Genomic DNA, 9,460 nt, shown 5'->3' with positions numbered 1-9,460 from the left:
TATTATTTTTTTAATTAATTTTTTAATTTATATATAATAGCAGAATACATTTCAATTCTTTTTTTTTTTTTTGAGAGAGAGAGAGAGAGAATTTTAATATTTATTTTTTAGTTTTCGGCAGACACAACATCTTTGTTTGTATGTGGTGCTGAGGATTGAACCCGGGCCGCACGCATGCCAGGCGAGCTTGCTACCGCTTGAGCCAGCCACAACATTTCAATTCTTATTACACATATAGAGCACAATTTTCATATCTCTGGTTGTATACAAAATATACTCACACCAATTCGTGTCTTCATACATGTAGTTTGGATAATAATGACCGTCACATTTCACCATCATTTCTAACTGCATGCCCCCTCCATTCCCCTCCAACCCTTCTGCCCTATCTAGAGTTCATCTATTCCTCCCATGCTCCTTCTCCCTACCCCACTATGAATCAGGCTTCTTAAATCAGAGAAAACATTTGGCATTTGTTTTTGGGGGGATTGACTAAATTCACTTAGCATTATCTTCTCTAACTCTATCCATTTACCTGCAAATGCCATGACTTTATTCTCTTTTATTGCTGAGTAATATTTTATTGTGTATATATGCCACATTTTTTCATCCATTCATCTACTGAAGGGCATCTAGGTTGATTCCACAATTTAGCTATTGTGAATTGTGCTGCTGTAAACATTGATGTGGCTGTGTCCCTGTAGTATGCTGTTTTGAAGTCCTTTGGTTACAGACCAAGGAGAGGGATAGCTGGGTCAAATGGTGGTTCTATTCCCAATTTTCCAAGAAGTCTCCATACTGCTTTCCATATTGGCTGCACCAATTTGCAGGCTGACCACCAGTGTATGAGTATACCTTTTCCCCCTACATCCTCGCCAATACTTATAGTTGTTTGTCTTCATAATAGCTGTCATTCTGACTGGAGTGAGATGAAATCTTAGAGTGGTTTTGATTTGCATTTCTCTAATTGCTAGCAATGATGAATATTTTTTCATATATTTGTTGATTGATTGTATATCATCTTCTGAGAAGTGTCTGTTCAGGTCCTTGGCCCATTTATTGATTGGGTTTTTTGTTTTTTTGGTGTTTAGCTTTATGAGTTCTTTATATACCCTAGAGATTAGTGCTCTATCCGATGCGTGAGGGGTAAAGATTTGCTCCCAAGAGGTATGCTCTCTATTCACCTCACAGATTGTTTCTTTAAGAACTGTTGCATATATCTATATATTTGGGAGCTGATAGCTATAGAATATGTAGTGATTTTTATTTGTCAACCAATCCAAAAACACATGTGAAGGAAAGGACCTCAGTCCTTGGTTTATTGAAAACTTCTTACCTTTTCCATATGTCTTCTACAGGACTTTTGTATTATTCTTTCATTATTCACTCATTTAGCACACACTTCAGTGACCAAGTTCCACCAGGCAATGGTTTATGTTTGTTGATGCTACAAATGAGAGTTAAAGCAAATGCAAAAGCAGAAAAAAACTAAACAAATGTTCTGCTTTGTTTCCCCAATAGGGATACCATAAAGCTTTGGTCAAACTAAAACTGAAAAAAAATACTGTGGATGACATTTCAGAGAGTGTGCGGCAAGGAGGAGGCAAGTTAAACTTTGACGAACTTCGACAAGATCTCAAAGGGTAAGAGTGACACATCCTGGGTCACTAGGAAGTTCCTGCTGCTAAAAATCAATTCTTGGCGAGAATGTTTATGGCCCAAATTTTCATAGAGAAGCACAGTTATTTCATAGGCAGCTGTCTTTCTGGAATATGCTCTGAGAAGAGGCTAGGCCCCCATTTGGTGATTTCTCTTTCCTCTTGCATTTTGATTTTTTGGTGTTGGGGTTGGACCATGTACAAGAATGAATTCATCTGTATCCTCTCAATTTCAGGAAGGGCCATACTGATGCAGAGATTGAGGCAATATTCACCAAGTATGACCAAGATGGAGACCAGGAGCTCACTGAACATGAACATCAGCAGATGAGAGATGACTTGGAAAAAGAGAGGGTGGGTCTAGGTTAAGAGACCATGATCTGTTTCAGCACCCACCACCAGTCAAACACTGCACTAAGTGGTGGGTGACTGGGAATCTGTCTTTCTCTCTCTCTCTCAACAAATGTATTAGTGCTCTGTTTATCCCAAAAGGAGTATATAAACAGTAATATATAAGGTGCAATAAAATAGATGAACGCCAGAAAACTAGAAACAAGGGTGCAAAATTACATTATGGATAAAGCTAATAAAAACTTATTGTATAACTAGGCATATGCTTATAAACGTTGGAAAATGGTCTTGGCCTTTTGGGCCCTAAGCTTTCTGGTAGTCAACTTGAAAGAGGAGCTTGATTACTTGAATATTTCTTTATGTCCAAGAGAGTGAGAAAAAAAAAAAAAAGTTACCAGAAGATAAAAATTTCTCTGGTTAATTAGTTGCTCTTTTAATTATTAACTTTTATAGCAAAATAAAATTATCATGTGTCTTTCATTTGAATATTTACTACAGAGTAATAGAAAGTAAAATTAACTGTTGGGCATGGTGGTACCCACATAATCCCAGCTACTCAGGAGACTGATGTGGGAGGTACTTTGAACCCAAGTGTTGGAGACCAGCCTGGGCAACATAGAACCCATCTCAAGTAACAAGTAATAAATAATAATTAAATAAAATTGTAAATGAGCTTATGTAATTTAAGAAGAATGAACAGTTTTACCATTAACTTTCAAATATAAATGTTTTAACAACAACAACAAGAAATTAAGGTATAGAGAACACAGATGAAATGCTAATATACAAAGCCACTTTCCTCCAAGGAAAAGTCTAGAATAATTGTTACTAAACAGTGCTCCAGACAAGTTTGTCCAAAGGTTACAAACTTCAACATTCATTGTGAAATGTAAGCACAAAGACAGTAAATGAAATTTTCTTGCGTCAGTATTTAGTCAAAAATCTGAGATTATATCCTTCCTGCTTTAGAGTTATTGAATTTGTTCTTTTATGAAAAGAAGGTGATAAGGGTATTCTTTTATTTACTTTTTTTCTTTCTTATGTTTTTAATGTTCTTTCTTGTCCAAACAAAAGCTTAGCAACTCCTATTTAATAGTTAAAATCTGTCTGAAAATGTGTGCATTCCACAATATAGAAAAATGTGGCTATCCTGGTCTGGCTGACACCCATTTCCTACTTGCCCAAGACCTTGCTAAATTCTGTGTGAGGTCTTGGTGCCTCTCTTCACTGGGCGACCCCTTGTCCTGCAGGAGGACCTGGACTTGGACCATAGCTCTTTGCCTCGTCCCATGAGCAGCCGCAGTTTCCCAAGAAGCCTGGATGACTCTGAGGAGGATGACGACGAAGACAGTGGACACAGCTCCAGAAGGAGGGGAAGCATCTCCAGTGGGGTTTCTTATGAAGAGTTTCAAGTGTGAGTATAAAGGAATTGGCTGAATTTTGGTGCACCAGAGTCTAAACGAGATGTGGCTGTTTCCCATTTTTTCTTTCTTTTCTTTTTTTGGTTTTTGTAATTAGTAAAGATACTGAATCTTTATTTTTTTAAATCTTCACCATGTACTTTATTTTTGTTTGTTTGTTTCTTTTTAGTTACACATGGCAACAGTATTTATTTTGACATAATTACGAAAGCATAAAATATGATTTGTTCTAATTGAGTCCCTGGTACTTCCCCTCCCCTCTCCTTTCTGGAATAGTTGCACCAATTTGAAGTCCCACCAACAATGAATGCATGTACCCTTTTCCCCACATCCTTTCCAATATCCTTTCCCCTGTTCTCATCCCTCTACTCTACTGGTTTTTCTGCTGTTCACTTAGAGTTATTATTTTTTTTTAAATTAGTGTCCTGTTGATGTACATAGTAGTGAGATTCACTGTGGTGTATATATATATATTATATATATATATATATATATATATATATATATATATGTTATATAGAATTAATTCCACTGTCTTTCTTGTTCCCATCCCTCCTCCTTTTCCTTCACTTGCCTTTGTGTACTCCACTAATCTTTCTTCTATTCTCTCTCTCTCTCTCTCTCTCTCTCTCTCTCTCTTAACTTCCCCCCTTATTTTTGATAGTTTCTTCATATCAGAGAAACCAATCAACCTTTGGCTTTTAGAGATGGGCTTATTTCACTTAGCATGATAGTCTCCAGACTCATCCATTTACTGGCACATGCCATAAAGTTATTCTTCTTAATGGCTCCTCCATGTGTATACATACCACATTTTCTTTATCCATTCATCAGTTAAAGGGCACCTAGGTAGGCTCCACAGCTTAGCTATTGTGAATTGTGCTGCCATAAACATTGATGTGACTGTGTCACTATAGTATGCTAATTTTAAATCCTTTGGATATATTCCAAGGAGTGGGATAACAGGGTCAAATGATGCTTCCATTTCTAAATTTTTGGGGAACTGTTATACTGCTTTCTGGAATAGTTGCACCAGTTTGCAGTCCCACCAACAATGAATGCGTGCACCCTTTTCCCCACATCCTTTCCAACATTTATTGTTAACTTGTATTCTTGATAATTGCCACTCTGACTGGAGTGAGATGAAATCTCATTGTAGTTTTAATTTGCATTTATCTTATTGCTAGAGATATTGAATATTTTTTTCATGTATTTGTTGATTGTTCATATTTCTTCTTTTGAGTAGTGTCTTTTTAGTTCCTTTGCCCATTTATTGATTGGGTTATTTGCTTTTTGGTGTTAAGTTTTCTGAGTTCTTTGAATATCCTGGATATTATTGCCCTGAAGAGCAGGTATCAAAGATTGTCTCCCATTCTCTATGTTCTCTCTTCATGTTCTTGATTGTTTCCTTTGCTCTGAAGAAGCTTTTTAAATTTGATTCCATCCCATTTATTGATCTTTTATTTTAATTCTTGCACTTTAGGAGTCTTGTTAAGGAAGTCAGTTTCTGAGCCAGCATGTTAGAATGCTGGGCCCTCATTTTTGTGTAGCAGGTGCAGAATTTCTGTCTAATTCCTAGGTCTTTGATACACATTGAGTTGAGTTTTATACAGGGAGATAGGGTTAAATTTCATTCTACTTCATTTGGATTTCCAGTTTCCCCAGCATTATTTGTTGAAGAGGCTATCTTTTCTCCAATGTGTTTTTGGCACACTTGTCTAGTATGAGATAACTGTATTTATGTGGGTTTGTCTCTGTGTCTTCTATTGTATTTTGTTGGTTTTTGTGCCTGTTGTGGTGCCAGTATCATGCTGTTTTTGTTACTGCTCTGTAGTATAATTTGAGTTCTGATACTGTGATGTCTTTTGCTTTGTGCTTTTTTTTTTTTTTCACTGAGGAGTGGTTTGGCTATTCTTTCAGCTTTTTCTATTTCTGTGAATGCTATATACAAAAACCCAAGGCCAACATTATTCTGAATAGAGAAAAACTGAAAGGATTTCCTTTAAAATCTGGGACAAGAAAAGGATATCTATTTTCACCACTCCTATTTAATATATTGTTAGAAATTCTAGCCAGAACAATATAGGCAAGCAAAAGATATTAAATGGATACAAATAGGAAACGAAGAGCTCAAATTATCTCTGTTTGCTGACCTAAATGCTCCATAAAGACTTCTAGAACTCACAAATGAATTAAGCAAAGTACCAAGAATCAACATCTAAAAACTGCCCTGCTGCCCCTGAAAAATAAAATACTTGGGAATCAATCTAACAAAAGAGGTGAAAGACCTCTGTAACAAAAATGACTGAACACTAAAGAAAGGAATTGAAGAAGTCCTTAGAATATGGAAAGACCTCCTGTATTGTTAGGCAGAACTAACATTTCTAAATGGCCGTACTACCAAAAGTGCTCTACAGATTCAATGCAATTTCCATCAAAAATTCCCTGCTTTTCTTAATCCATTCTTTTCCATTGTTAACCATCAATTCTTTTTTGTGACTTTTATTCATGCATTTTGTCTTTAGAAAGGTAAAGTGTTTATTATAGGAAAAAATGGATAATATAGAAAAAAGAAAAAAATATAAATATCTCCTATATTTCTACCAATGAAAATTTCTATTAATATTTTATTATCTGTGGTTCCATTTACATGTATTTAACGATATTTTTACAGATTTTCTTAGACTAACATATACTTTATTGTGGAGGTTTCCAAGTGCACGTAAAAAGAATGTATATTATGCTACTTTTTTTTAACTAGAGTCATATATATATAATAATAGTTGGGCTCATTTTGACAAATTCATACATATATGGAATTTGATTTACTCCCATTTCAGTCCCCTGTGCCTCCCCATTTCCCTTCTCTCTCCACAGTCCCCTTTCTCTGCTCATCTTCCTTTCACTCATTTATTTATTTTTGATTGGTGTTTATACATGTACGTAAAAGTGGAATTCACTGTGTTATATTTATACATGCACACAATGTGATTTTGTTAAATTCATTTTGCATTTTCTCCCCTTTCCCATCCCTCCTCACTCCCTATCTCCTCCTCCCTCTACTCTGCTGATCTTCCCTATATCTTAATGAGTCCCCTCGATCCCCATTTATTCCACTTTATTTTGCTCTAGCTTCCACATATGAAAGAAGAAAATCAGCCTTTGTTTTTAACAGTCTGGTTTATTTATTATGCCATTTTGAGTGGAATGATTTCCAGAGGTCTGATATGTCTAGTGGCTTTATGGTGTTATTTGAGTCTCCTATTTCTCTATTGTTCTTCTGTGTAGTTGTTCTAATTGTGAAAGTGTGCTATTAAAGTCTCCAACTGTTTTATTCAGTTGTCTATTTATCACTTTAATTCTGTAAGATTTAGTTTCGTTTATTTTGAGGCAGTGTTGTTAGGTGCACATTTGTAATTAGTATATGTTCCTAATTGATGACCCTGCTTTCATTATAAGATGTCTCACTCCATCTTAGTAAATTTTTTTTTTTCACGGAAATAACTGTAGCCGCTCCAGATTTCTTATAGTTGCCCTTTGCATGACATATTTTTGCATCTTTGAATCTAAAATATGTCTCATGTAGACAGCATACGTTTAGATCTTGCCTTTTTTTATTTGTCAATCTCTGCCTTTTGTTTGGATTGTTTGAGCCATTTACATTTAAAGTTATCATTGACATAGTTGGATTTATTTCTAACATTTTACTTTGCATTTTCTAATGTCTCTTTTGTTCCTCCATTCCTTCCATATTTTTTTCTTTTCCACTAAGTGAAAATTTTATAGTGTAATAATTTGGTTCTTTTACTAATTTTTTTCACTATTTTTAGGACTTTTTTGTGTGTGGTTGCTTTAGGATGTAACATATATAAATCAGTTAGTGAGAAACTACTTAGGTTTTAAATTAAATTATTCCAGCAAGCTAAGGAAATGTTATTTCTAAATAGCTCTTTTTCTTCTTTCCACTTTCTGTGGCCACTCTATGTGTGTATACGTGTATCTGTGTGTGTGTGTGTGTGTGTGTGTGTGTGTGTATGTGTGTATTATCTCCACATGATACTGATCTACATAAAGTGTACAAACTCTATATTACATTGAAGTAATTATCCCAATATATAATTTTATGTCTCTTAACAAAGCTGAAAGAAGAATTAGAAGTATATATTTATAGCATTTGCTAAATTAACCTTCTCATCTTATTAACCTTACCACATCTGATTCTCTTCTGTTCTCTATATTCATGGTGCCATCTGATGTTATTTTCTTGCTCCAATAAAACTTTGCTCCTTCCTATACTGTAAACATTATTTAATTAAATATTCTGTCACAGTATAACTTCTACTCTCACCTGGTCATTGTTAAGTGTATTGTATTTATATATGTTTATAGGACCAATAATCCAATTATGTACAGATCTCACACAGTTGATTTTAAATTAGTTAAGAAAAATAGGAGGAAATGTGAATTTCTACTGTATTTTATATTTACATAATGACTTCTAACAATTTACTGTTTTTTCATGAGGATTATAATTGCTGTGATTTTATTTCAACCTGAAGAATTTCTGTTAGTATTTATTGTAAAGCAGATCTTCTAGCAAAAACTCTGCTCTTGTTTATCTGAGTATGTTTTTTTTTTGTCTTCATTTTTTCTGGCCTCCAATGTTTCTGATAAGACAGACGTTAATCTTACTAAAGGTCCCTGCTACATGTCTCTAAATATTTGTACTTAGTATGTCTGGGTGTGCGTCTCCAAGACTATCCAAGACTATCCCAAAAAACTTGGAGTTTGTGTGTGTGTGTGTGTGTGTGCTTCCTTGATAGGTAATGTTTTTCAAAATATTTGGGAGGCATTCAAGCATTATTTCTTCAAATATTTTTTTAAAATGCTTCAGACTCTCATTCTTATAGAAAAAATAGCAGATTTCTTTGAATATATGTCCTTTCATTTGTTGTATGACCTTAAGAAAATTTCTCATGCATTTGAATGCTGGAGTTTTTAAAAACAGTTTTCAACATTTATAGTCATTTCACTGAGGAGAGAATCTACAGAACTCTCATGTGCCATCATTCTAGAAGTTGTCTCAAGTTACCCTATTTTAAGACATTTACATAATATTTTAAAATTGAGACCCCCAGGGATGATGAGTGAGCATACGGTTTTCTCCACTGGTTTATTTACTCAGTATACTGTGAACATTATTTAATTAAATATTTTGTCACCGTATAACTTCTGGTGTCACCTAAGAGTTCCATTGTATAGACAGACAGTGATATATTTTTTTTTTAGAGAGAGTGAGAGAGGAGAGAGAGAGAGAGAGAGAGAGAGAGAGAGAGAGAGAGAGAATTTTTAATATTTATTTATTTTTTTTTAGTTCTCGGTGGACACAACATCTTTGTTGGTATGTGGTGCTGAGGATCGAACCCGGGCCACACGCATGCCAGGCGAGCGCGCTACCGCTTGAGCCACATCCCCAGCCCAGACAGACAGTGATATATTTAAACAATCTCCAATTGGTTAATGTAGCTATTTCAATGTTATGCTAATAAGAAGCAGCATTGTAGTAAAAAATTAACATAAAACATTTCTTTAGAAAGAGTTCTAAAACTAGAACATCCAAAAGAAGGATGTTCTAGGCATCCTTCTAAGATTTAAAATACAATGGCAACTCTCTGGAGATGTGAGCCAGCTAGGAATCCCACCAGCAGCCTAAGAAAGTTTGTCCCTAGAGCTTGAGACCACTAGAAAAGGGTTCAGGGCTGGAGATGTGGCTCAGTGATAGAACACCTGCCTAAGGACCTGGGTTCCATCCCCAGCCTTGCCAAAATAATTTAAAAATAGAAAGTATTTCAGGTTATGATTGTTTAAAAAAATCTTAGCATTTCAGTTTGAAAAGCCAATGGAGCTGAAAAGATAATGCGGCTTTTCCCTCTTAACTGTGGTTACCTGCAGCCTGGTGAGGCGCGTGGACCACATGGAGCACTCCATAGGCAGCATTGTGTCCAAGATCGATGCTGTGATCATCAAGTT

General features: G+C 35.2%; 1 long non-coding RNA gene across 1 annotated transcript; it reads left to right on the top strand.

The window, feature by feature from the left end:
• The first annotated feature begins 1,588 nt into the window (after positions 1–1,588).
• LOC144251729 (uncharacterized) lies at positions 1,589–9,402 on the top strand. Its single transcript, XR_013342739.1, has 4 exons — positions 1,589–1,643; positions 1,895–2,012; positions 3,260–3,423; positions 9,383–9,402. It is a non-coding gene; the product is annotated as an uncharacterized LOC144251729 (long non-coding RNA).
• Positions 9,403–9,460: the final 58 nt, after the last annotated feature.

This window comes from Urocitellus parryii, unplaced genomic scaffold, assembly GCF_045843805.1.
Source record: "Urocitellus parryii isolate mUroPar1 unplaced genomic scaffold, mUroPar1.hap1 Scaffold_173, whole genome shotgun sequence".
In the NCBI taxonomy this organism is placed as follows: domain Eukaryota; kingdom Metazoa; phylum Chordata; class Mammalia; order Rodentia; family Sciuridae; genus Urocitellus; species Urocitellus parryii.
Note: the sequence above shows the minus strand (reverse complement) of the source record. Positions and strands in the feature narration are given on the sequence as shown.